This window comes from Pleurodeles waltl, chromosome 8 (assembly GCF_031143425.1).
Source record: "Pleurodeles waltl isolate 20211129_DDA chromosome 8, aPleWal1.hap1.20221129, whole genome shotgun sequence".
NCBI classification, from domain to species: domain Eukaryota; kingdom Metazoa; phylum Chordata; class Amphibia; order Caudata; family Salamandridae; genus Pleurodeles; species Pleurodeles waltl.
The window spans coordinates 1410677519-1410704919 of NC_090447.1; positions in this window are offsets into that span (position 1 = coordinate 1410677519).

A 27401-nucleotide genomic window follows, 5' to 3' on the forward strand; every position below is an offset into this window, starting at 1 on the left:
CCCTCCCAAGCCCCCAGGGACACCCCCTGCCACCCTTGCCCACCCCAGGAGGACACCCAAGGATGGAGGGACCCATCCCAGGGAAGAAAATGTAAGTTGTGGTAAGTATTTTTTTTTCTTTTTTTTTGTGGCATGGGGGGCCTGATTTGTGCCCCCCTACATGCCACTATGCCCAATGACCATGCCCAGGGGACAGAAGTCCCCTGGGCATGGCCATTGGGCAAGGGGGCATGACTCCTGTCTTTGCTAAGACAGGAGTCATGTTAATGGCGTCTGGGCGCCCCCAAAAAATGGCGCAAATCGGGTTAAGACGATTTTTTTGCCTCAGCCTGACTTGCCCCATTTTTGGACGCCCAAACGCCATTTTTCCCTACGCCGGCGCTGCCTGGTGTACGTGGTTTTTTTTCACGCACACCAGGCAGCGCCGGTCAGCTAACGCCGGCTAACGCCATTCAATAAATACGGCGCCCGCATGGCGCTTCAGAATGGCGTTAGCCAACGCTAATTTTTTTGGCGCAAAACTGCGTTAGCGCAGTTTTGCGTCAAAAAGTATAAATATGGCCCTAACTGTACCATTCAGGACCCATTCGTCGAGCTGATCTTCAGTTGCATTTGTATATTTTTGCCATTTATAAAATTTTGCAGGGGCAGGTATACTGGCCATGTTTAATTCCGTAATTTTAGCTAAGCCTAAACAACTGGTTTGTTGTACTGTTTCATTTAAAAAGATCATTTGTACGGGAATAAGGCATGATCTAAACAAAGCTTCCCTTCCTCTAATTTGCCGATTTTTAGTTCCCCACACACTTTTCAAATCGATCGACCTCAGCCAATATTCATAGCCTTCTATAGACAGTCGGGAAACAAAGAATTCTGAATATATAAATTTCGTATTGCTCATTAATATATGTATATCCTTAGTGGGTGATACCTTAAAATAATATGACTCAGCATTCTTTACATTGTGCCCAGAAAAATATGTAAACTTTTCAGAATATGTTTTAGAACTCCCCTGTGGTGGAGTCGGACAATGGTCCCATTGTGTATAATTAAAAATAGTTTTGGGGCTCCTCGCTCTATGTATAAAATAGTGCCCATAATAACTATAGCAAAACATATCACCATAATTCTCTTTAGATTGATAAACATCTTCATTTTCAAAGACAGTATAATTGTCAGAGTCACCAGATCCTCGGGGTGTGTGCACGTTCCCAACACTTCCACCACAAGACAGCTCCAATACTCTGATTAGAATTATCACAGAGTCTAAGAGAGTCCAAGTGGGGAAAAGGGGATTAGGAAGGGAACAGCTGGGAAGGAGACCTGTAGGAAGCAAAAGGTTAAAACACACAATATCAAGATTATATCACATTAATCAGTACTAGATTATAACTCTAAGCATTGTCGTTCTGAAATCATAGACCTCCTAAAAATGAACATAATAACTAGGCTTCAAGATTAGTGGACACCTGAGAAGGAACCAAGGAAGGTTAAATGCAATTTCAGATTCAAACATTATCTTTTGCATGAGTATCAGGAAAAACATCATATGTATCTGTTTTGAGGAACTTATTATATACATACTACATCACACCTAATACTCTAGCATTTTTGTTTTCTAAAATTGTCGGAACATGAATTGTGCACATTGTATACTTTCACAAAGGTTGTAAATACCATAGAATGATCATGCAGAATGAATAACATAAGTTTAGATTCGAGAAATAAGTCACACGTCCTGCTGACTAGAAAACCCCCTCGTAAATGCCATGAAGAGGTAGCACCTTATGAACACATGAACACTGTGATATTAAACACAAGAAAAGAATCGCGCTTCCTGTCGATTCAAATATCACTATAAACAATGCCAGAAACAGATAGAACACAATAAATAACATGAATTACACAAAAGAGTGAAATCGCGCGTCTCGCCGATTTGAATGCCACCATGTAAATGCCAGGAAATGGTAGCACACAATGAACATCATGAATTATACACGAGAAATGAATCGTGCATCTCGCCGATTCGAATGCCACCATGTAAATGCCAGAAAATGGTAGTGTACAATGAACAGCAGGAACTACACACAAGAAGTGAATCGCGTTTCGCCGATTCGAATGCCACCATGTAAATGCCAAGAAATGGTAGTGCACACTGAACATCATGGGTTAAAGCATTAGGATCGAATCACGTGTCTTGCCGATTCAAATGTCACGATGTAAATGCCTGGAAATGGTAGCACACATTGAATATCAAGGGTTAAAGCACGAGGAAAGAATCGCGCGTCTTGCCGATTCGAATGTCACCATATGAATGCCTGGAAATGGTAACGCACAGTGAATATCAAGGGTTAAAGCACGAGGAAAGAATCACGCGTCTTGCCGATTCGAATGTCACCATATGAATGCCTGGAAATGGTAACGCACAATGAATATCAAGGGTTAAAGCACGAGGAAGGAATCGTGCATCTTGCCGATTCGAATGTCACCATATAAATGCCTGGAAATGGTAACGCACAATGAATAACATGAATTAAGCACGAACAAAGAATTGCACGTCTAGCAGATTCGAATGCCAGCATGTAAATGCCCAATAAACATCAAGCGCACTTTCACACGCACAGAGTCAAAAGATTTTGTCATAGTAATTAGGCCCAAGAACTCGAAATCCTTCGAGAACGGGGTCGGGGGCCCAGCCTGACCTCTGTCTTACCGCCCTGATCAAGAATCACCAAGCGGAGTGAAAGGGCGAGGCCTGGAAGATCCAAGTAGGCCTCCGGAACAGGAGCTCAGGAAGTTGCTGCTGCTCTGCACTGGGACCTCTGAACAGTTAACACGTGGAGCTGGCTCCCTTATATAGAGTCTTAGCCCAGCCCACCAACCACACCTAGGCATGCTGCAGGGAAGCTTCTAGAAGGCCCTGGAAGGGGACCACACCCTGACACAGTCTGAATGCCTGCAACAGCACATTACATGTGAACAGTATTTATATGCATGCTGAACATAAGTCTTCAGGATGAAACTCTGCAATGCAAAAAGTTAAACAACATTACATCAGCACAATGCATAAATTATGTTAGCTTGAAATCATTAGGTTTTTGCATTCTGGTCGCCCGTAGAGCACATACTGCCCTGATGTTGACAGTACTCCCCTCTCCCAGACGTGCTCTAGGGCCTGGTTTGTCTGGATTGAGACGATGAAAACGCCTCACAAGTGTTGGAGCATGGATATCAGATGCGAAGACCCATGAGTTACTTTCAGGGCCATAACCTTTCCATGAGACTAAGTACCATAGGTTACGCCCTCTCAATTTAGAATCCAATACTTTCTTGACTTCGTATTCTACTTCACCTTGTACTAGAACTGGGGCTGGATGAGGGCAGACCTTCTGGACTGCTTTTTTCAAGAGGGAAGTGTGGAACACTGGATGAATCCGTAATGACTTTGGCAAATGCAGTTTATAGGTCACAGGATTGATTTGCTGAAGAACAGTGTAAGGACCCATGAATTTGGGGTTGAACATGTGCTTCTTTTTTAAATCTATATGTTTTGTGGAAAGCCACACTTTATCACCTGGTTGATACTGCGGTCCTTCACAATGTTTGTTGTCATAATGCTTTTTGTATTTTTGTTTGGCTTTTTCTAAATGCTGCTGAATCATTTTCTGGGTTTGCTGCAGATGTTGAATCGTTTCTGACACGGCTGAAGTAAGGGAACTTTCTTGGGGGATAGTGATGGGCAAGGTGTCAGGATGATAGCCAAACAAGCCAAAAAAAGGTGTGACACCAGTAGAAGGGTGGAAAGAGTTAATGTAAGCTAGTTCAGCTAACCAGAGCATTGATGTCCAAGAATGAAGTGCTTTTTCAGCGTAAGCACGCAGATACTGCTTCAAAGTCTGATTTAATCTCTCAGTTTGACCATCTGTTTGCGGATGGTGGTTAGTAGCTAGCGTAGATGTCACTTGGAGTGTTTTACACCATGGCCCTCATTCTGACCCTGGCGGTTCTCTACCGCCAGGGTCAACGGGGGCGGGAGCACCGCCGACAGGCCGGCGGTGCTCCCTTGGTCATTCTGACCGCGGCGCTTTGGCCGCTGTCAGAATGGGAAAACCGGCGGTCTCCCGCCGGTTTTCCACTGCCCCTTCGAATCCTCCAAGGCGGCGCAGCTCGCTGCGCCGCCGAGGGGATTCTGACCCCCCCTACCGCCATCCTGTTCATGGCGGGAAAGCCGCCATGAACAGGATGGCGGTAGGGGGGGTCGCGGGGCCCCTGGGGGCCCCTGCCGTGCCCATGCCAATGGCATGGGCACGGCAGGGGCCCCCGTAAGAGGGCCCCGCAAAGTATTTCAGTGTCTGCCTTGCAGACACTGAAATACGCGACGGGTGCCACTGCACCCGTCGCACCTTCCCACTCCGCCGGCTCGATTACGAGCCGGCATCCTCGTGGGAAGGGAGTTTTTCCCTGGGCTGGCGGGCGGTCTTTTGGAGACCGCCCGCCAGCCCAGGGAAAAACTCATAATACCCTCCCCGGTCTTCTGACCGCGGAGTGGTATAATGGAGGGCGGAATTCTGGCGGGCGGCCTCCGCCGCCCGCCAGAATCAGAATCACCCCCCATGTCTTCCAGAATTTGGAGGCAAATTGCGACCCTCGATCGGAGAGGATCACTTTTGGCAGTCCATGATAACGAACTACCCTATTCAATAAAAATGTTGACAGTTCACTGGAATTGGGCAATTTCTTACAGGCAATGAAATGTCCATATTTCGGGAGACTATCTACTATCACCAGGATTACTGAGTGTTGTTGAACCACAGGTAGGCCTGTAATAAAGTCTAAGGAAATGTGCTCCCACGGACGACTTGGAGTTGGGAGTGGATGCAACAACCCCTTTAGTTTTGAATGACTTGCTTTTGTGCGAGCACAGACTTCGCAGTTGTTCACCATAGTTTTTACATCTTTTGTTAAGGTAGGCCACAAAAAATAACGTTGGATTAATTCAAGAGTTTTAGGAGTACCTGGATGACCTGCCATAGGTATAACATGCAACCAATGAAACACTATCTTGCGAAGTTTGGTCATGGGCACAAACAAACGAGCGTCATGAAAAGGTAATCCTTGCTTGATTGGCCTTTTGGGATTTGCTTGGGCCCATGTTTGCCATTTCTCAACAGTGAAAGAATTGCGGATGTCTTCAAAGAAATCTTCAGTTGTTATGATACATAGGACTTTGGGGGTCATTCCAACCCTGGCGGTCGGTGTTAAAGCGGCGGCTAACCCGCCAACAGGCTGGCGGTTAAAAAAATGGAATTCTGACCCTGGCGGAAACCGCCAACAGAGACCGCCACTTTAACACTCCGACCGCCACGGCGGGACAAACAAACAGCGCAGCGGTCACCGCCAACAGACAGGCGGAAGACAATGTACCGCCCACCCTATCACAACCCACCAATCCGCCACCTTTTCCGGGGCGGTAGCCCCGCTGATAAAAACACGGCGGAAACAGACATTTCAAACCGAAAACGCTCACCTCCATACACCCCACGAGGAATCTGGACAGCATGGAACCCGAATTACACATCCTACCAGCTATTGTATTCCTGCTCCTCTACCAGGAGCACGAACGCCGGCGCAGAAGACAACGGTGAGTACGGCACCTACGACACAGGGGAGGGGGAAGGAGAAAATATTACGGGGACACACACACGCGACACACCCACCCCCACCCACTACAACACACACATCAATGCATAGCAATACATCACTGTTACAAGCCCCAAACCCCCCGAAAGAATGCAAAGACAAAAGGAATAGATCATAAACAGTCGAATATATTGTATTATTGCCTTAATAAAAATATCACACATTTAAAACTAATATATACATAAATATTAAAAGTCCGATAATTCTAGCTGTCATTGTCCGCGGACCACTGGGCCCAAATCACATGGGCAAGGCCCACACAAGATACCTGACACCAACAAAGAGAACACTGCAGGGGCATCAGATAGAAAAACTACAGGCACCTCAGGGGGAAGGGAAGGGGGGGCACCTCAGCCACATGAGTACACAACGCCAGATCCACGAGGGGCCTCCATGGCCACTGTCCCATCCTGGGGAGTGCATAGCCACAGTCTCACAAGTCTCTACAGTGGGTGGGTTGCCCACTGTCCCATCCTGGGGAGTGCAAAGCCACAGTCTCACAAGTCTCTACAGTGGGTGGGTTGCCCACTGCCATATCCTGGGGAGTGCAAAGCCACATTCTCTCAAGTCTCTACAGTGGGTGGCTTGCCCACTGACATATCCTGGGGAGTGCAAAGCCACAGTCTCTCAAGTCTCTACAGTGGGTGGCTTGCCCACTGCCATATCCTGGGGAGTGCAAAGCCACAGTCTCTCAAGTCTCTACAGTGGGTGGGTTGCCCACTGTTCAATCCTGGGGAGTGCAAAGCCACAGTCTCTCAAGTGGATAACAGTCTCCACTGGTACTGGAGGGGGACTAGTGCCCAGAGTGCTTCGTGCAGCCCTGCCCGACACAGATGCGGGCCTGCCCCTTCCGCCAATGGGCCAGCGGTGCTTGAGATGAAGGGCCCAGTTCAGCGGTTCTTGAGACGGCGGTGCCCAGCGGAGCAGTGCTTGAGATGAAGGGCCCAGTTCAGCGGTGCTTGAGACGGCGGTGCCCTGTTCAGCGGTGCTTGAGACGGCGGTGCCCAGCGGAGCGGTGCTTGAGATGAAGGGCCCAGCGGAGCGGTGCTTGAGATGAAGGGCCCAGTTCAGCGGTGCTTGAGATGAAGGGCCCAGTTCAGCGGTGCTTGAGACGGCGGTGCCCTGTTCAGCGGTGCTTGAGATGGCGGTGCCCTGTTCAGCGGTGCTTGAGACGGCGGTGCCCTGTTCAGCGGTGCTTGAGACGGCGGTGCCCAGTTCAGCGGTGCTTGATTGAAAGGGCCCAGTTCAGCGGTGCTTGTTTGAAAGGGCCCAGTTCAGCGGTTCCGGCCCAGGCATGGGTGTCACTCGCCACCTGGCATGTGGCTGGCAGGGCCTTCCTGCCCATCTGTCCGTTGGCTTGCGGGGCCCTCCTGGGCTGCCGTACCGGGCCTCTGGGTGTCCTCCTGCACACCTGGGAGGGGGCTGGTGGGGCACTCCTGGGCAGCTGGCCTGCTGCCGGACTTGTCGGGCGTGCTGCCCTTCCCACCCTTCCCTGGTCGTCTGTGGCCCTTTGACACCTTTGGCGGTGTGCCAGGTGGCACCCCACTTCCAGACGGAGCCAGGGTAGGGATTTTGGTCCCTGGTGTCCGTGGCCTCTCGCGCCGGGCACTGCTAACTTTTGGGTGCTTTTCCGGGGGTGGGCTGGCCGTGCCTTGGCTCCTGACCGGAGTTGTTGCCCTTGAGGGTGGGGGACTCCACAGTCCTTGGACAACAGTCCTGATAGGTCCTGGTTTGGTGGTGGCTGAGGTGCTGATTGCAGTCTTATGAGATGGACGGGGTGGGGGAGTTGTTGGAAAGAGGTTAAGGTTGGCAAGGAAAAGCAATTTGGAAAGAGAGTGACGGGTAGGTGTAGTGGGTATGGGAGTGGAGGAAGAGGATGTGGTTGTAGGAGTGTGAAGTCTGGTGTCTTTGGGTGCAGGTGCTTGGGCTGGAGGCTGTCGTGAGATGGATGGCTGTTGGGTGGGTGGCTGCTTGCGTTTGTGTGGTTTGGAAGAGGGGGTGACAGACACACTGGGAGAGGACACAGGGGACGTGTAAATGGTAGTGGGGGTGGTGACTGCACGTGTGCGGAGTGTTCTGGTGGGTATGCTGGTGATGGACGTAGTGGCTGAAGATGTTGTGCATGCAAGTGTGAGTGGAGACGTCACAGGGAGGGAGGAGGGAGGCGAGGAGGAGGGGGACACAGTGGAGGCACTGGCTGTTGGTATGTCTGCATGTGGATGTTGCTTGTGTGATGTGTGGTGCTTATGTCTGAATGAGCTTCCCTTGGGTGTTGAGGTGTGTGCAGGCTGGTCTGATGGTGTGTCTGGGATAGGCAGAGGTACTGGGGATTGGGTCTGGGTGGAGGAAGTTGGAGGGGGGAGGCTAAAGACAGGGACAATTGCTGCCGTCAGTGCTGAGGCCAGTGCGTTGAACGATCGCTGATGGGCAGCCTGACCTGAATGAATGCCCTCCAGGTATGCATTACTCCGGTGCACCTCCCTTTCTACACCCTGGATGGCATTCAAAAGGGTAGACTGCCCAACAATGATGGTCCTCAGGAGGTCAATGACCTCCTCACTGAGGGCAGCAGGGGTGACTGGGGCAGGGCCTGAGGTGCCTGGGGCGAAGGAGATGCCCACCTTCCTGGGTGAGCGGGCACGGGGCGAAGGCTGAGGGGCTGCTGGGAGGGCGGTGCTGGTGTGCTGGGTGGCGGCTGTACCTGTTGTTGCGGGGGGCACGGATGTTGCCGCCACCACAAGGGAGCTCCCTTCAGAGGACGAGTTGCTGCCACTGACATAAGCACGAGTCCCCGCTGTGGAGCTCCCCTCGCCCTCCGTCTCACTGGTGAAATCCGAGTCAGTTGCATGGCCCGCCATGGCCATGTGAGATGCAGCTTCCTCGTGCTCCGATGCCACTTCTCCTCCGCCTGATGATGCTGATGCACACATGAACAGGAAGACCACAAAAAAGGGGGGGGGGAGAAATAAAGACATGTTGAGTGCATGGAATACCGCTACCGTTGGCGGACAAGACAGACACAGAAGCCCCCTGCACTACGCCGCGCACTTGGGGTTCACTACGCAATCCGTGGGACATGGCCTACAAGCCTATCGACGACAACTGCACACATAGATGACACAGGGCCATGGATACCTGAACTTGGCACCCTACAGAGGTGGGGGGCGGGGGCACAGGGCCATGCCTTACGGAGGGGCCTAGCCTACAGAATTCGCCCTGGCCTAGGGAGACCCACAGCCCTCCTCCCCCACCCAGACACCTCCACTGCACGCAAAGTCACCAGAATGAGAGTGTACTCACCCCCTTGTGTCTGCTGTGATGTCCTCACGCGCCCATCCAAATCGGGGTAGGCCACCGCCAGGATCCGGGACATCAGGGGGGTCAATTGAAGACTGGCACCCCTCCTACATTGGGAGGCCATCCCCAGCAGAGCCTCCGCCGTCTTCCTGCTCCCGCGGCAGATGTCCTCCCACCTCTTCCGGAAGTGGGTGCCCCGTCTGTTGTTGACCCCCAGGGTCCGGACGTCCTTGGCAATGGCACGTCAAATCGCGATTTTCTGGTGGGCGCTGACCTATGTGACATGTACAGGAAGAGAAAAATTGTCATCACCTTCTGCATGCTCGATGTGAGTGGCCCCCCATCCCCACCCTTGCCATGTGGCACATGCTCTCATCTGTTGTCTGATGCATGACTCAATCGCTCCCCTCCCCACCATCTTTCATCCACCCGACTCAACCCAGGCATTGTCCACAAAGCATGCTCCCAGTGTACTTACCTGTTGGTCTGGAGGACCGTAGAGTAGCGCAAACTGGGGGAGGACCCCATCCATGAGTTTCTCCAATTCTTCAGAAGTGAAGGCAGGGGCCCTTTCCCCAGTCGCAGCAGCCATTGTCTCTTCCAGACCGAGGTCACAGCAGCACTTGCAGTGTAGGTCCTCTCCTGTGGAAGATCAGGTATCGAGTGATTAAGCTGATAGAAAATGGCGGTCACGCCCGCGGCGGTGCGTACCGCGACCGCCGGCGCACATCGTAATTGGCTCCTGAAACCCATTGGTTACAATGTTAACCAATGCGGCTTTACGCTGCGGTCTTCGACCCCCTACCGCCACGGTGTGCCACGCCAGCGCATTGACCTCACATCCCATTGTCACACTTCACAGGTCAGGCAGCCGCCATTTCAAGGGCCCACATGGCTTAATTTCTACTGCGTCACACATACCTAGGCCTTTCCTCAACACTCATACACACCATTCAATGCATAGTGAATCATGTTGTGTGAGGAGATGGAGGAATCTTCCCGTGTACAGACCGCTGGTGGACCTGTCGACAATGGAGGAACGATACGTCATTCTGACATACAGGCTTGACCGAGCCACTATACATGAACTGTGTGCCCAGCTGGAGGCAGACCTGATGTCACCCCCCCGCCAACCCACAGGGATCCCCCCTCTAGTGCAGGTGCTGTCAGTACTCCATTTCTTAGCAAGTGGGTCATTTCAAACAACAGTGGCCATATCATCAGGGATGTCTCAACCTATGTTTTCCAAGGTGTTGTCCAGAGTGTTGTCTGCCCTGCTCAAACACATGCGAAGCTACATCGTTTTCCCTGAGGTGGGGGGTTTGCCTACAGTGAAGGGTGACTTCTATGCCCTTGGACATATCCCCAACATCATAGGTGCCATTGATGGGACCCATGTGGCTTTGGTACCCCCCAGAGAAAGTGAACAGGTGTACAGGAACAGGAAAAGTTATCATTCGATGAATGTACAGATGGTCTGTTTGGCAGACCAGTACATCTCCCATGTTAATGCCAAGTTCCCTGGCTCTGTGCATGACGCCTACATCCTGCGGAATAGCAGCATCCCGTATGTGATGGGTCAACTCCAGAGGCACCGTGTGTGGCTATTAGGGGACTCTGGTTACCCCAACCTTTCCTGGCTATTGACCCCAGTGAGGTATCCCAGGACCAGGGCAGAGGAACGCTACAATGAGGCCCATGGGCGGACTACGAGGGTGATCGAACGCACCTTTGGACTCCTGAAGGCCAGGTTCAGGTGCCTCCATATGACAGGTGGATCCCTAATGTACTCACCAAAGAAGGTGTGCCAGATCATCGTGGCCAGCTGTATGCTTCACAACCTGGCTTTGTGCCGCCAGGTGCCTTTTCTGCAGGAGGATGGTCCAGATGGTGGTGTTGTAGCAGCTGTGGAGCCTGTGGAGAGTGAAGAAGAGGAAGCCGAAGAGGACGACATAGACAACAGGAACACAGTAATAGAGCAATACTTTCAGTGACACACAGGTAAGAGTAGACACCGGCATATTACATTTACTTAAAGACTCCTACCTCTCTACTGTCTGACTTTTTCCCCCAGTGTATGGTAACTGTGTTGTGACTTTCCCTTCCGTTTTCAGAGCTGTGGGCCCCACTGCGTGACATCTACTTAGTTTCCCCATGGACTACAGCTGTGTGACAGTGGTGTTTTGGCATCACAGTGTGAATAACAATTTTGGCACTGTCATGTCTAATACATTTGTTAAAATCACAGACAGACTCCAGATTGTTTATGTGCAATAAGTGTGTTTATTCAAGTGCTCTAATTTGGATGGGTGGTTGCAAATCGGTGAGGGGTGATGGTGGAGGATTGTCCATGGCAGAGTCCAGACTATCAGGTTCACAGGTGCATTGTCCAAATGCCTGTGGGAAGTGGAGCAGGGGCAGTTTAAGGTTGGACAGGGTGACAATGTGGGACAGTGGGATGACAATCAGGGCGGTATCCTTTGCTGGCGGGGGTCTTGACATGTTACTCTGTCTTCTTCCTGGATCTCAGGGCCCGCTTGCGGGGTGGTTCTCCTTCTGCAGGGGGTGGGGTTCTGGTGGCCTGTTGGTCTTCTGTCGGGGCCTCCTGTCCACTAGCGCCGGCGGAGGTGGTAGCCAGTTCTTGGTCCATGCTAGTGTCAGGGGCCCTTTGAGGTGCCAGAGTGGTCCGCAATGTGGAGATTAACTCATTCAGGGCTACTACGATGGTACCCATGGCGGTACTGATGTTTCTCAGTTCCTCCCTGAACCCCATATACTGATGTTCCTGCAGAAGCTGGATTTCCTGAAACCTGGCCAGGACCGTCGCCATCGTCTCCTGGGAGTGGTGGTATGCTCCCATGATGGAGGAGAGGGCCTCGTGGAGAGTGGGTTCCCTTGGCCTGTCCCCCCCCTGTCGCACAGCTGCCCTCCCAGTTCCCCTGTTTCCTTGGGTCCCCTGGACCGTGTGTCCACTACCACTGCCCCCAGGTCCCTGTTGTTGTTGGGGTGGTGGGTTAGCCTGGGTTCCCTGTAGTGGTGGACACACCGCTGATTGACGTGTCCTGGGGACAGAGGTATGGTTCTGCTGGGTGGGTGCTGTGCTGGTGTTCCCAGAGGGGGGTAGGTCTGCTGTGGCCTGTGCCTGTCTGAGGGGAACCGACTGTCCAGAGGTCCCCGATGGACCAGGCTGTCATCACTGGGCCTCTTCTGGGGGTGGAGGGGACATTTGTGGACCCTCCTGCGCGGTGACCTGGCGTTCGGGTCCTGCAGGAGTATAAAAGTATGGTTATTGCTTCTGTGTGTGCCAATGGCGTGCAATGGGTGGGTGCCCGTGTACCCCAGTGCTGGCATTCCTTTGTGGGGGCTGTTGTGACGGTGTTTTGGGGGGGGGTGATGGGTATGTGCATTGGGCATGCTTTGGTGATGGGTGTCCATGCTTTGGGGCCGCATGCAGGGCTAAGTTTTGGGATGGGTGGGTTGTGATGTGAGACATTTGCAAGGGGTAGTTGTGAAGGGGGTGAGGGATGGGGGTATGAGTTGGCATGCAGGTGGGGTGGGGGTGAAGTAGTGAAGATGAGACTTACCAGAGTCCATTCTTCCAGATACTCCAGCGAGGCCCTCAGGATGCAGGATGTTCAAGACTTGCTCCTCCCATGTTGTAAATTTGGGGGGACGAGGTGGGGGTCCGCCGCCAGTCCGCTGTACCGCGATGTTGTGCCTTGATACCATGGAACGCACCTTCCCCCGTAGGTCGTTCCACCACTTCCTGATGTCATCCCGATTTCTTGGGTGCCGTCCCACAGCGTTGACCCTGTCCACTATTCTGCTCCATAGCTCCATCTTCCTGGCAATGGTGGTGTGCTGTACCTGTGTTCCGAACAGCTGGGGCTCTACTCGTAGGATTTCCTCCACCATGACCCTGAGTTCAGCATCTGAGAACCTGGGGTGTCTTTGAGGTGCCATGGGGTGGTGTGGATGATGTGTGGGGTGGAGTGTGTAGTGATAGGTGGGGTGCTATTTAGTGGTGTGTTGTGTGAGGTGCGTGGAAGTTCTGTGGGTATTGGTATTGTGTGCCTGTGGATGCTTGGTAGTTGACTGTGGTGTCTCTCTCTGGTCTTCATTCGAAATTTTTGGCCGTAGGGGTTTGTGGGTGATGTGGGTGTCTGTTTTATATTGTATTGGGTGTGTGGGAGTGGTGTGTGTATGTGTATCAGGTGTGTGTATTTCGAATTGTCCAATGTGGTAGTGTTTTGTAGGTGTATGTGTATTTCAACCGCGGCGGTGTGTACCGCCAATAGAATACCGCGGTTGAAAGACCGCCGCATGGATTCGTGGGTCGTAATGGCATGGGCGTATTTCTGTTGGCGTGACGGTGGAGGTTTGGTCATCGCCAGCTTATCGCTGACCTTTGGTGTAGCGGACTTTTGTGGATGGCGGTATTTTGGCGGTTTGCCTAGTGTGGGTCAGAATGACCGTGGCGGTTTACCGTGACGGCGGCGGTGTTATGGCGGTCTTCTGTCTGGCGGTAAGCGCCTTTTACCGCCGAGGTTGGAATGACCACCTTTGTCTGGAGCAATGATAGCTCTGGAGGTTTGAACTGTAGGCAACGTGGTGGACTCTTGGCGGGACAAGGCGTGAGCTTTACGATTGTCTTTACCAGGCCGGAAAGTTACCACGAAATCAAATTTGGCAAAAAACAGCATCCAGCGTAATTGCCGATGAGTCAAAAGTCTGGCGGAACTCATGAACTGAAGATTGCGATGATCAGTGTACACCGTGGTTGTGTATTTGGCACCCAACAAATGATGTCTCCACTCTTTAAAGGCGTCACGAATCGCCAGAAGCTCTTTTTCAGCAATGACATAGTTCTGTTCGGCTTCGTTCAACTTCTGAGATATGTAGGCTACAGGATGAAGTAGACCTGTGTCTTTGTTTCGTTGTGACAAGACGGCTCCTATTGCCACATCTGAAGCATCTGCTTCCACTATGAGGGGTCGATCCGCATCTGGATGAGTCAAGACTGGGGCAGTGGAGAAGGCTTCTTTTAAAGTTGAAAAGGCTTGTTCAGCTTCGGGGACCATACACATTTTTCTTTTTTTCTTAGAAGCTTAGTGATTGGAGCCACTGTCTGGGAGAAATGATTTATGAATCTACGGTAAAAATTAGCAAACCCCAGGAAACATTGTACATCATAAACATTCTTTGGGGTGGGCCACTCAGATACGGCCTTTACCTACTTTTCTGCCATCACCATACCTTGAGGGGTAAGGATAACCCCCAAAAATTCAACTGTGGAGGCATGAAACTCACACTTGGTTAGTTTGCAATATAAATGGTGCTTCCGAAAGACGGCATGAATTTTCTTGATATGTTGTACATGTTCATTCTCATTGTCTGAGTAGATCAAAATGTCATCAATGTAGACTATGGCAAATATGTCGAGATACTCTCTAAGAACATAATTCAAGAAAAAATGAAATGCTGCTGGAGCATTACACAGACCAAAAGGCATGACGCTGTATTCAAAGAGGGAATATCTTGTCTTGAACGCTGTTTTCCATTCATCACCCTCTCTCATTCTGACCAAATGATAAGCACCTCGAAGATCAAGCTTCGTGTAGATTTTGGCTTTCTTTACTTATTCCAGTAAGACCGGAATTAGAGGCAAAGGATATTTATTCTTGATAGTGACTTCGTTCAAACCCCTATAGTCAATACAAGTTCGAAGCTCTCCATTCGCCTTTGAAACAAAAAACAAAGGAGAAGCTGCAGGAGACTTAAAAGGACGAATGAAACCATTCTCCAAGAATTGATCTAGATACTTCCGTAAATGTTGATTTTCATGTTCTGACAGAGCGTACACACGGCAGTTGGGGAGTATCGCACCTGGAACTAGATCAATTTGACAGTCATAAGATCTATGAGGAGGCAAATTCTCTGCTTCTTTCTCATCAAACACATCTTTGTAAGATGAATACTATTTGGGCAATTTTATTTCTTTTTCAGTGGCAGTGGCTATGGAGGAGTTACAAACGTTTGATTCTTGAAACTTTTGGAGGCATTGTTCTTTACATAGTCCAGATGAGAACACAATCTTTCATTCTGCCCAATTAATTTCTGGATTGTGGTGAGTTAACCATGGTAAGCCAAGGATAAATCCATACTGGGGAGCATGGATCACATCAAGGATGAGTTTCTCTTTATGCCTCTTTCTTTGATTCTTATCTTCACAAATCACCATCAAGGGAATAGTCTGAAGAATTACAGGACCTCTAGTCAAGAGTTTTCCATCTACTGCCTGGATGATTTCTGGGGTCTTTTTTTCAAAACAGGGGATCCCCCATGCACGAACCAAGTAGGCGTCAACAAAGTTCCCGGTAGCCCCAGAATCGACTAGAGCCTTCTTGAAATGGGTCTTTTTCTTTACCTGAACTTTTATACCCAGTTTAAGATGTCTGGATTGTGAAGGGTCCACGGTGACTCCCAAGAGCAACCCTTCTCTGCATCTTGGGTGTTTTAGTTTTCCGACTCGACTTGAGCATTGGCTGCAACCTTCTGGACTGGACCTCGTTTGCTCTTTGGTTTGATTGGACATTCTTTGGCAAAATGACCCTTGTGCCCACAATAGAGACATTGTCCATTCTTTCTACATAGGTCCTTTTCGTCTTTGGTCTAAGGTCTTCTGATGGTCCCGATTTCCATCAGTTCCGGCGTTCTTTCTTTCGGAGTTCTTGAGTCTCTATTATCGTGAACACGCCAGGAATATTTTTCAGTCTGTGTGTGTTCCTTTTCGTTCAGTTAAACGATGATCTAGCCTCAAGACAAGGTTTATCAATTCTCGACAGTCTGTAGGCTGCGGGTCTATTTGGGCTAGGATATCTTTTAGCTCCTCTTTGAGACCCTTGTAGAACAAGGCTGCTTGTTTTTCTTCAGGCAGGAGGTCTCGGCGACTAACCGATTAAAGTTGGCTAAATGTGACACTAAGTCCTGATTCCCTTGTCGCAAGTCTAATAATTCACGATTTGCTGATAATGTTACAGTTCTTCGATCAAAAACTCGTTCAAACTCGTGAACAAAATTTCTCCAGTTGTACAACAGGGGGCTGTCTTTACGCACAAGAGGAATAGCCCAGGTAGCTGCATCTCCAGTCAGATATGATAACAAGAAAGCTACTCTGGACTGGGCATCAGGGAAAGTCTGTGGTCTGCAGGTAAAGTGTAGTTCCACTTGAACCAGGAAAGATTGCGCTTTCAAGGGGTTGCCTGAGAAACGTTCGGGGGGAGCTAAAAGAATGACTGAAGGGACATTGAGGGAAATGTTTGTCGAATTACGTCCAGAAGTTTGAGAAGAAGGACCTGGCCAAGATACACCTGTGGGATGTTGTTCCTTCTTCTCTACCTTATCCTGTAACTGACTCACTCTCTCAGCTAGGCTAGATGTCAAATCTTTTGATGATACCACCTCGGCTTGGAGCTGATTGATAACCTTGACTAGCTCGTCCAGTGTGGCCATGTTGAGAACATACATAAACCAGGAGGATAATAATTTGTGGGCTCACTATTCTGTCAGAGTCACCAGATCCTCTGGTCTGTGCACGTTCCCAAAACTTCCACCATAAGACAGCTCCAATACTCTGATTAGAATTATCACAGTGGGGAAAAGGGGATTAGGAAGGGAACAGCAGGGAAGGAGACCTGTAGGAAGCAAAAGGTTAAAACACACAATATCAAGATTATATCACATTAATCAGTACTAGATTATAACTCTAAGCATTGTCGTTCTGAAATCATAGTCTTCAGGATTACTGGATACCTGAGAAGGAATCAAGGAAGGTTAAATGCACTTTCAGATTCAAACATTATCTTTTGCATGAGGATCAGGAAAAACATCATATGTATCGGTTTTGAGGAACTTATTATATACATACTAGATCACACCTAGAACTCTAGCATTTTTGTTTTCTTAAATTGTTGGAACATGAATTGTGCACATTGTATACTTTCACAAAGGTTGTAAATACCATAGAATGATCATGCACAATGAATAACATAAGTTTAGATTCGAGAAATAAGTTGCCCGTCCTGCTGACTAGAAAACCCCCTCGTAAATGCCATGAAGAGGTAGCACCTTATGAACACATGAACACCGTGATATTAAACACAAGAAAAGAATCGCGCTTCCTGTCGATTCAAATATCACTATAAACAATGCCGGAAACAGATAGTACACAATGAATAACATGAATTACACACGAGAGTGAAATTGCGTGTCTCGCTGATTTGAATGCCACCATGTAAATGCCAGGAAATGGTAGCGCACAATGAACAGCATGAATTATACACAAGAAATGAATCGCGCGTCTCGCCGATTCGAATGCCACCATGTAAATGCCAGAAAATGGTAGTGTACAATGAACAGCATGAATTACACACAAGAAGTGAATCGCGCGTTTCGCCGATTCAAATGCCACCATGTAAATGCCAAGAAATGGTAGCGCACAATGAACATCATGGATTAAAGCATTAGGATCGAATCACGCGTCTTGCTGATTCGAATGTCACGATGGAAATGCCTGGAAATGGTAACACACATTGAATATCAAGGTTTAAAGCACAAGGAAAGAATTGCGTGTCTTGCCGATTCGAATGTCACCATATGAATGCCTGGAAATGGTAACGCACAGTGAATATCAAGGGTTAAAGCACGAGGAAAGAATTGCGAGTCTGGCCGATTTAAATGTCACCATATGAATGCCTGGAAATGGTAACGCACAATGAATATCAAGGGTTAAAGCACGAGGAAGGAATCACGCATCTTGCTGATTCGAATGTCACCATATAAACGCCTGGAAATGGTAACGCACAATGAATAACATGAATTAAGCACGAACAAAGAATCACGCGTCTAGCCGATTCGAATGCCAGCATGTAAATGCCCAATAAACATCAAGCGCACTTTCACACGCACAAGAGTCAAAAGATTTTGTCCTAGTAATTAGGCCCAAGAACTCAAAATCCTTTGAGAACGGGGTCGGGGGCCCAGCCCGACCTCTGTCTTACCGCCCTGATCAATAATCACCAAGCGGAGTGAAAGGGCGAGGCCTGGAAGATCCAAGTAGGCCTCAGGAAGTTGCTGCTGCTCTGCACCGAGACCTCTGAATAGTGAGCAAGTGGAGCTGGGCTGGCTCCCTTTTGTAGATTCTTAGCCCAGCCCACCAACCACACCTAGGCATGCTGCAGGGAAGCTTCTAGAAGTCCCTGGAAGGGGACCACACCCTGACACAGTCTGAATGCCTGCAACAATACATTACATGTGAACAGTATTTATTTGCATGCTGAACATAAGTCTTCAGGATGAAACTCTGCAATGCAAAAAGTTAAACAACATTACATCAGCACAATGCATAAATTATGTTAGCTTGAAATCATTAGGTTTTTGCATTCTGGTCGCCCGTAGAGCGTGTACTGCCTTGATTTTGACAATAATACTGTAATTCAGTCATCATAGAATCAACCGTTTTCACATCCAATCATCAGAAACAATGCCTGGCACTACAATATCATTCATTGATAATTTGAACACATATGGTATTTGAATTACTTCTGTGGGACCATATATATCAAATATTACTTTGTTCCAAACAATCCCATCAGGAATTGGTACAGCGGAAATGTTCACAAATGATTAGTCTCTTCGGACCTTATGTGATGAAAAATGTGGTTTTAAGACCTCCTCCATCAATTCAACTATTGATTTTTCAGGAAGAAAATGACCATGTATTAATAAGAAAAAAGTAATGACAAAACCAATCCATAGTAGGAAAGCTAGGACAGTCAAGGAGAGCCATAGATAATTCCTTGGAAAAACAAAATAAGTTCCTTTAAGCCAGTTTTTTAGCTTACGTGCTCTTGATAAATCAGCTGTCGAAGAGGCGAATGAGTCTGAGATGTCATCATTGAAGTCGGCAAAATATCCAGAGGCAGTTCGTGCAAATGGTGGAGCCGTGGTCAGTGGTGGAGTTAGTGTTTCCTGTGGTGGCACACTATAGATAGCACCATCCTTCTGTGTTGGAGTTGAGTCAACTTGGTCAAATGTTTCTAAATTGTTTGATGTTAGTGGAACCAATGCTAGATCATCTTCCACCCTCCCCAAGGTTGGAGAGGTGTCGGTATTGCTATAAGCGACTTGTAGAGGAACTTCTTCGCCAGTAGTGAGAGGGATTCTGGAGTTACTGGATGTTCCTCTTGGTCTGCTGTGCAGGATTAGCCACATGGTGTAATTTGACATTGTTGATGGAGACAAAACGATTTTCTTTGGCACCTGCCAACAGTGGTAGAATTACAGTTCTGGTACCGTGTATCCCTAGTACTGGGACTGGTGTTCGATAGGAAGGGCTAAATTCCTTTTTCACAGCGACTTTCTCACGTACAAGATCCCCAACTTTGGGAATTGAGCGGGTAGATGTTACTGGCACATCCTTAATTCCTGTGGAGGCAGCACTGATGGAAGAATTATCATCACGGAACTGTTGTAATTCCTGTAAGACAGTGACACATTCATTTATGTCAGAAGGTGTTTCTGCCACCTCCTCGCCAGGACCATCAAGATCCTGAACATAGACTTGAGTTCCGAACAGGCACTCGTATCAAGTACGACCCCCCAGGGACCTTCTAGGCAGATTATTAAGTGCTCTCTGGACCCCATATAGGTGGTTAAGCCAACTACGACTCGTACCTAAGAATCTGGCTGTTAAGGATTGCTTTAAATCACGGTTTAATCGTTCCATGACACTATTTCCCTTGGGATGAAATGGAGACAAGTACTGGAGTTGGACCCCCAATGAAGCCATGGCGTCCCTGAATGCCCTTGAGGCGAAAGCAGGGCCCTGGTCCGAATGGAAAGCCGCAACTGCATATGTACTGATAAAGACTCACAAATCTTTAATAACAGTCCCAGCATCAGCTGAGCGTTGCGGCCACACCCATAAAAATCTTGAGCATGAATCAACAGCGACTAAAATATACTTGTATGCACTGTCCGGTGTTAGGGAACCACAGTGGCCCAAGTACGCACATTGTAACAGTTTGTTTGAAATCAGGAGGGGTGTCTGCGGGGCGTTTTGCAGTGGAAACTTTAATTTGCTGACAGATTTCACAACAAAGGACATATTACTTGGTCTCTTTATAGAGACCTGGCCACCAATAACAAGCCTGCAAAATCGAAATTGTAGCCGCCACACCAGCAGGGCAGATGCTGACCCCTCATGCGCTGCTTTCATCAATTGTGATCTTATATCTCTATTGGGAATGTCTCGGACCCCTACGCCTGGTATCTTAACCTCAGCGTTCAGCATACCTCTACCTGCCATTCGGTAGTGATACTTGTTAGGTAATCCTTTAGGATAGGGCCTACCATCAGCCGTAGCTGTCACGGCAGCCCATATGTCTGCGTCCGGTTTTGAACTCAAGCAAGTCACTGCAGCTACAGCAGCCACAGCCACAGATGACTTTGCTGCTTCATCAGCCAATGTATTTCCAGCAACATGTATCCCAACGCGCTGGTGTCCAAGTGTATGTACAACGTGGACATTTGGTAGCGTCTCTTTCAGATCTGCTACTTTCCCCCACAGAAGTCTGTGTTTGATGGTGTTGCCTTTGGAATCTCTGAAACCAATTCTGGTGCCAATAATGCAGGTATTCATTAAAGGAATGGGCACAATAATATGAATCACAAACAATCAGCGTAGGCTGTGCAGGATCCATGTGTTCTAGTGCCATCAGCAGAGCCTTTAGCTCTGCCAACTGTGCTGTGCAATTACCTAGGGTTTGCGTAAAGGTATGTAGAGGACAAAATTTATCGCCCTCCATATAGCCACTTACGACTGCGCAAGCAGCAGAATATTGGTGTTTTGTGCCAATCGCGGGTTGTGCTGAGCCATCGGTGTACATGACTCTGTGATATTGTTCAATAGGCAATGTATTTGCTGGAACTGGGTACTCTATTTCGTACTGCTAAAATTCCTGAGTTTGTATTTTTGAGTCAAAAATGTAGTCTACATCAGTGGCTGTCAAAGATGTAGCCCATTGTTTTCAACGTGGATGTAATGCTTTAGCGTTCGGGACTCTTGCTTTTGTAACAGCCTATAGGGCTGGGATGGGAGAAACAACAATAATGCGTTTTCCTTGGGTAAGAGGTCTTTCTTTAATGACGCCATCTGTACAGCAGTGAGAATTTTCTCAGTGGGAGCAAAGCGTTGTTCTGCCGCTGGATATAAGTGTGATTTGTATGTATTCGGGATTGTCTCACCTTCATTAAATGTCACATAGGTGAAACCGATGGCATCAGCTATTATTCAGATGACCAAATGTGTTTTGTTGTCCCTCGTATATAAGTGTTGTGCTGCAAGCATGTCTATTTGCAAATCTCGAAGAATTTGTGTGTGTTCAATTGTCCAGAATTTACTTGAAAAATCAGAACGTATCAGATCATATAAAGGTTTTATGCGGGTAGCATAATCTGGAATGTAAATTCTGCCAAAATTTAGGAAACCCAATAGAGATTGCAGTTGTTTAATCGTGTTTGGTGGTTGTAGCTGTGCACATTTTTGTGGCTAGGCTGTTTCCTTCACTTGATAGCTCATATCCCAAAAACAGGACGCTAAGGAAGGCAATTTTAGTTTTTTTTAAATTGAATTTGTAGCCAAATTCAGCAAATACTACCACAATGCGGGCTACCCGTCTATGATGTTGTGGTAGTTCATCGTCCGTAAGATAGATATCATCTACATAGGACAATGCTTGAGGGTCAATCTCATGCAAAATTGCAGTCACACGAGCTGCAAACAGTTCTGGACTGTTCTTATACCCCTGAGGTAAATGACAGGATTTTTCCTGGGAGCCTAGTGCGCTGAAACTTGTTAAGTCTCTACTCTCAGGCGCTATATTCTGGCAGAAAAAAACATTGGAAATGTCTAGTGATGGTTTGTATTTTTTACGCACTATATTGTTCATTAGTGCAGTGCTATGTGAGTTCTGTATAGCATAAGTGTGGTTAAGTGTCTGTAGTCTAAGACTATTCTATATGAATGGTCCAGTTTGGCTACTGGGAACAGTGGATTATTCTTTGGGGAGACACAGGGTTCAATTACACCCTGGTACTTTAATTGTGTGAGTCTTTCTCTCACAGGTGCTTTTGCTTCATGTTTTATTGGATACTGCGGTTGAGGTTCATTTTTGATTGGAATTACATGGTAGGGGGATTCTCTATCCCATCCTATGTGATTTCTGTATAATGCAGGAGCCTGTGCCAGAGCCCAATCAATGGCATAGGATTCAGCGAGTTCCTCTGAAACAAGGATCGAGAAGGAAGGCTTAATCACATCTTCCCCAGATGGGCAGGTACGGACAAAATCAGGTGGACAATCTTGTTCAGCCAACAAAACATCATAGATGTTTACTACGTGATCCCAAAAGATTGCGGCTATTATGCGCTCAATGTCTCCTTCTAACTGTAGCGTTACTTTATACACCCTATTAGGCGTGGAGACACACATGTCCGCAATTTCTACTTGAATAAAGTCATCAGTTGCTTTCACCTCCAGATGCTTTAGAAGATTCCAGCGAACTATTGTGACCTCTGCTGTGCTGTCTAGCAGTGCTAGAGCCCACTTCTTGTTCTTCAGGAGGACCCTCTTCCTGAGTGGCATGTCGGACTGTGACTGCTGCCACTTTTTTCTTTTTGAATTGGGGTTTTTGTTGGGCGGGTTTCTCTTCCTTTTTAACAGAAACCTCAGATGAGCGTTGTGATTCCTGTTTCGGTTTCATGTACTCTGTTCTTCGCTCTGATCGCCCACCTCTCTCATTTCATTTTTCCGATGAGTCCTGAAAGGAACGAGATTGGCGTGTATCAATATATTGATATCTATCAGGCATTTTTATATTATCTTGATTTCTGAGATTATATCTATTCTGCGGGGTCTCCGTACGCAGAGATTCCCCCCTCTCTTTTTTAGGAGTTTGTTGTTTTTTATCCCAGCGTTTCTTATTGCCCTCAAGTGCTTGCTTGGGAAAATGTTCATTAGATTTGCTCTGAAATTGTGGTTTAGATGGTCTGGCCCCTAAACTGTCTCGACCTATGCTAGAATAAGTTTCTGCGATTATTTTAGGCAACTCGTGTTCCTAATCCTGTTGTGGAATGTCACTGCAAGTGCGACCACTTTCCCTTTAAGGTTACCTAAAATTATTGAGGATACTGTGGCAAAATTGCCCATCCATTGCATTCCCACAACTAGGGCCGGGCAGCCCCGTATTCATCTTGAATTTGTTTTAACACCTCAGGTAAATTGGCCAGTGTCGGTGTACCGTGTGCGGTTGAATAGAGCGCGGCAAATACTGTGCCCCAGGTATTACAGTTATCTACTGTAGGGACCATCCCAAAAGGCAAGCACATTGTTAATATTCTATGTTTATCCTGAGGTCCCATATGGGGAAATACTGCCTTCAGCGCCTTAATTTTTTGTGCTAACCAAAACGGAGTTTCCTCCCGTTTGGCGGGTACTTTACCCATGATCGAATGTACATTCGCAGGGTTTATACCTGGCGTTACTGCATGTGGATGTGCTTGAGCAGCACGTGCTGGGTTCGTATTTAATGTTTGCATTACAATTGTACTAATCGTCTGTATTTAGCTGTTAATTCTGTATATAAACGATGAACCTCAGCCACCGCTAAATTTGCAACTGCAGGATGTGGTGTATAGGTGGCCAATAAAGGCCAGGTAGGACCATCATTACTTAGAGGACCTAACCTTACTGGTAAAATTGTGTGGGGTAAGGCGCCATCAAGCCAATTGTTATGTTCTTGATAAGATAAGGGTATTTCTAAGTGTACGTATGCTTTGTATTGTCCAGGCGCATTTGCAAGTGTATAATAATGAAATGTATTTGTGTTCCCATCAACTGCTGGAAAAGTGACCCAAGAATAAAAAAGTTCTGTTCTATAAGCTGTATGGGCATCCACCACAAATGTGACTGGAACCCCCCCTGGGGCGTTAAGCCATTTGCTAATAGATGTGTAGTTAGAGGTTGTCTCATATTAACTGCTATTTGTACCTGCTGTGGATTCGCCATTATAGACAGACTATAAATTCAAAGAAGGCACACCAAATAGGGTTACCCTTTTAAAGTTCAAGCTTGAACAACCTCCAGCTTTAGGTAGGATAGTCTATGTAGCCGGGGTGGAAATCCTCAGTACCACGGACGTCTCTGTATACGGTATTGAGGTGTCATCATTATGTATAATAAGACTGAGATACTCCGGAGGTCCTGAAAATTAGAGCCTGACCAAACGTTGGCCCCACCATGTCGTGTAGGCTCTCATTATTCTAATGAGACTACTGGATTTTGAGCGGCAGAATCACCCGCGGTGTGGGAGACTAAGGGGGTGATTCTGACCCCGGCGGTCCTTGACCGCCGGGGCCAGGGTCGGCGGGAGCACCGCCAACAGGCTGGCGGTGCCCCGCAGGGCATTCTGACCGCGGCGGTTTGGCCGCGGTCAGAAGAGGAAAACCGGCGGTCTCCCGCCGGTTTTCCGCTGCCCTGCTGAATCCTCCATGGCGGCGCAGCTTGCTGTGCCGCCATGGGGATTCAGACACCCCATACCGCCATCCTGTTCCTGGCGGTTCGCCCGCCAGGAACAGGATGGCGGTATGGGGTGTCATGGGGCCCCTGGGGGCCCCTGCAGTGCCCATGCCAATGGCATGGGCACTGCAGGGGCACCCATAAGAGGGCCCCACAAAGAATTTCAGTGTCTGCTTAGCAGACACTGAAATTCGCGACGGGTGCAACTGCACCCGTCGCACCTTTCCAATCCGCCGGCTCCATTCGGAGCCGGCTAGTGGGAAGGGGGTTTCCCGCTGGGCTGGCGGGCGGCCTTCTGGCGGTCGCCCGCCAGCCCAGCGGGAAACACAGAATAACCGCAGCGGTCTACTGACCGCGGTGCAGTATTCTGGAGGGGGGAACTCTGGCGGGCGGCCTCCGCCGCCCGCCAGAGTTAGAATGACCCCCTAAGTCTAACCCACTGCGGGTGACACCTGTCGCTCCAATCCGGGTTTTGCTCCGGCCCACTAGCAGTGCCTCATCTCTACCCAAGGATAGTGATGACTGGGCAGCCGAGCGCATGACATACTTGGCTTCTCAGGGAAATCGTGGTCACTCAGGTGTCATACGTTTCTCTCATTTACAATCCAGTCTCATATATAAATGACAAACAGAAGCAGTATATGTTTCAATAATGATTTTTAATAAAATGACTGCATCTTAGATATCAAGGCGTGAGCTGCAATAACCAGGACGACACAACATGACAGTATTAAAATTGTGACGAGTAGAGTGAAGCATAAGAACAACGCTGCCATATTGTCACTATTGTCAATGGACTAATCCCTACTTAGGCTAGGATGGAGCACAGCATGTTAAGCTCTAAATCTGCCTTTCAGGTTCCCCTAGGAAGACATCAACCCCCATACCTGAGCAAAGGCCTGTGTTCTGCGTTAGCATCTGTAGCGAAGCATTCGTCAATCAGCATACAGTCGTGGTTCCCTGACTGGAATCTACCTCTAATGTGTAAGGGACAAGGAAGTGTTTTTATAACAACCCAGCTGATGTTCTGAAAAAGTGTCCCTACGTAAATATGTGTATTTTCTACAAATGTTGGAGACTAAACTTCTACCATGTTTACCAGCAATGTACCATGCTGTAGCCTTGGAAAAGGCACAGAGTGATCAAGAATGTCTTGTTTGAGAACAGAGTGCTGGCCTAGGCAAAAACAGTTAGATAGACAGAAATAAAACAAGACCATAAAACTGGTTATTCTAACAATAATAAGACAAAGCTGAATAAAATATATCTAGGTTAAAGTGCACAGCGGCCTAGTGTGGTAAAATAACGTGCATGAAGCTATAACTAAAATGGCTACACAACAATAAGACTTGCACAAGAGGGGGGATCCCGGTGGGGTGACGGATGGCAGATATCAGGTCAGATTCCAGTTGGGCACACAGCTCTGTGATTGTGGCCCTGTCCAGTCTCTGGTGAGGATAATGTGCCTGTCCTCCATTGTTGCCAAGTCCACCAGGGGTCTGTACACAGGGGTGTCTCCATCTCCTATTCATCCGCAGCGGTATTAATCTAGGGGGCAAAACGGGGAGCAGCTGGTCAGTATTCCACATTTCCAAACACCACACTGCATTGCATGTTGTGACTGTAACACAATATTGTTGGATAGACCCAAATGGTGCATATTTGTACTGTGACGCAGTCAGGTGCCATGGCCTGCCCTCCCCCTGAAATGGCGTCTGCCTGTCCTTTGTGGATTGACATGTGGAAATGAGGTACTTCTGCTGATGTTGTGCGCTGTTGCAGGGGGTGGTCGAGTACCGCCATGTAACTCCTTATTGATTGTGATTTGGCCCTATGGGTTACAGTGGCAGTGACGTGACCGCCATTTTCTATCTGTTCACTCACTTGCAACCTGACCTTCAACAGGATAGGACCTACACAGCAAGTGCTGCTGTGACCTGTGTCTGGAACCGACCATGGCTCGTGTCACTGGTGGATGGGGTCCTACCCCAGTACTGAATGCTCTATGGGCCTCCAGACCAACAGGTTAGTACACTGTGAGCACGATGCATGGGGCATGAATGCATGGAGTGCTGTGTGTGAGGGCCTCATGTAGGGGGTAGGTTGGTGGAAGGGTCCTGGGCAGCGTGCTGCATGTATGGTGGGCTTGTCTGTGCGTAAGGGGATGCGAGGGCTATGGTGGGCCATAAGTGTAACAGGCCGGACGGTCTGACAGCGACCTTTTTCTATGTATATTTTTCTGCAGGTCAGCGCCCATCAGAAAAAGGGTATATGGCGTGCCATCGCCAAGGACGTGCGGACCCTGGGGGTCTACGGCAGGCGGAGCACCCACTGTCGCAAACGGTGGGAGGACCTGAGACGCTGGGCAAGGAAGACAGCGGAGGCCCAGCTGGGGATGGCCTCCCAATGAGAAAGTGGTGCATGTCGAACCCTGACCCCCCTGATGGCCCGTATACTGGTGGTCGCCTACCCGGAGCTGGATGGGCACTTGAGGGCATCACAGCAGCCACAAGGGTTGAGTACAGTTTGCCAATATACTACTTGCTCGTGGTGGGGTGGTATCTGGGTGGGGGATGTGGGCCTGTGGGTGCCCCTAGGCCAGGCCGGACATTGCAGGGTAGGTCCGATGCTGGGCAGGGTCTGATGTACACCACCTTCTACCATGGCCTGGTGACTAGCATTGTGACTGGTAGTGCATTGCCTAGTGCGTAGGGCTGTTTCCTGTGTGTGTGTGTGTGTGTGTGTGTCGTGTACGCCAACGGTAGTG